We start from the raw sequence: 1,774 nt of genomic DNA, 5'->3' as shown, positions 1-1,774 counted from the left end.
TTCCTACCAGGCTGCTCAAGGAAGCCCTACCATTATTTAATGCTTCGGTCTTAAATATGATCAATCTATCTTTGTTAGTTGGCTATGTACCACAGGCTTTTAAGGTGGCAGTAATTAAACCATTACTTAAAAAGCCATCACTTGACCCGGCTATCTTAGCTAATTATAGGCCAATCTCCAACCTTCCTTTTCTCTCAAAATTATTGAAAGGGTAGTTGTAAACAGCTAACTGATCATCTGCAGAGGAATGGTCTATTTGAAGAGTTTCAGTCAGGTTTTAGAATTCATCATAGTACAGAAACAGCATTAGTGAAGGTTACAAATGATCTTCTTATGGCCTCGGACAGTGGACTCATCTCTGTGCTTGTTCTGTTAGACCTCAGTGCTGCTTTTGATACTGTTGACCATAAAATTTTATTACAGAGATTAGAGCATGCCATAGGTATTAAAGGCGCTGCGCTGCGGTGGTTTGAATCATATTTGTCTAATAGATTACAATTTGTTCATGTAAATGGGGAATCTTCTTCACAGACTAAAGTTAATTATGGAGTTCCACAAGGTTCTGTGCTAGGACCAATTTTATTCACTTTATACATGCTTCCCTTAGGCAGTATTATTAGACGGTATTGCTTAAATTTTCATTGTTACGCAGATGATACCCAGCTTTATCTATCCATGAAGCCAGAGGACACACACCAATTAGCTAAACTGCAGGATTGTCTTACAGACATAAAGACATGGATGACCCTCTAATTTCCTGCTTTTAAACTCAGATAAAACTGAAGTTATTGTACTTGGCCCCACAAATCTTAGAAACATGGTGTCTAACCAGATCCTTACTCTGGATGGCATTACCCTGACCTCTAGTAATACTGTGAGAAATCTTGGAGTCATTTTTGATCAGGATATGTCATTCAAAGCGCATATTAAACAAATATGTAGGACTGCCTTTTTGCATTTACGCAATATCTCTAAAATCAGAAAGGTCTTGTCTCAGAGTGATGCTGAAAAATTAATTCATGCATTTATTTCCTCTAGGCTGGACTATTGTAATTCATTATTATCAGGTTGTCCTAAAAGTTCCCTAAAAAGCCTTCAGTTGGTTCAGAATGCTGCAGCTAGAGTACTGACGGGGACTAGCAGGAGAGAGCATATCTCACCCGTGTTGGCCTCTCTTCATTGGCTTCCTGTTAATTCTAGAATAGAATTAAAATTCTTCTTCTTACTTATAAGGTTTTGAATAATCAGGTCCCATCTTATCTTAGGGACCTCGTAGTACCATATTACCCCATTAGAGCGCTTCGCTCTCAGACTGCAGGCTTACTTGTAGTTCCTAGGGTTTGTAAGAGTAGAATGGGAGGCAGAGCCTTCAGCTTTCAGGTTCCTCTCCTGTGGAACCAGCTCCCAATTCAGATCAGGGAGACAGATACCCTCTCTACTTTTAAGATTAGGCTTAAAACTTTCCTTTTCGCTAAGGCTTATAGTTAGGGCTGGATTAGGTGACCCTGGACCATCCCTTGGTTATGCTGCTTTAGACGTAGACTGTGGGGGGGTTCCCATGATGCACTGTTTCTTTCTCTTTTTGCTCCGTATGCATCACTGCATTTAATCATTAGTGATCGATCTCTGCCCCCCTTCACAGCATGTCTTTTTCCTGGTTCTTTCCCTCAGCCCCAACCAGTCTCAGCAGAAGACTGCCCTCCCTGAGCCTGGTTCTGCTGGAGGTTTCTTCCTGTTAAAAGGGAGTTTTTCCTTCCCACTGTAGCCAAGTGCT

The 1,774-nt window shown here is 40.9% G+C and overlaps 1 pseudogene; it reads left to right on the top strand.

Annotated features, from left to right (window-relative positions):
• Window positions 1-591: 591 nt before the first annotated feature.
• Window positions 592-1,488, top strand: LOC117512900 (annotated as a pseudogene).
• The last annotated feature ends 286 nt before the right edge of the window (window positions 1,489-1,774 follow it).

Source organism: Thalassophryne amazonica, chromosome 6, assembly GCF_902500255.1.
Source record: "Thalassophryne amazonica chromosome 6, fThaAma1.1, whole genome shotgun sequence".
Taxonomy (NCBI): domain Eukaryota; kingdom Metazoa; phylum Chordata; class Actinopteri; order Batrachoidiformes; family Batrachoididae; genus Thalassophryne; species Thalassophryne amazonica.
Note: the sequence above shows the minus strand (reverse complement) of the source record. Positions and strands in the feature narration are given on the sequence as shown.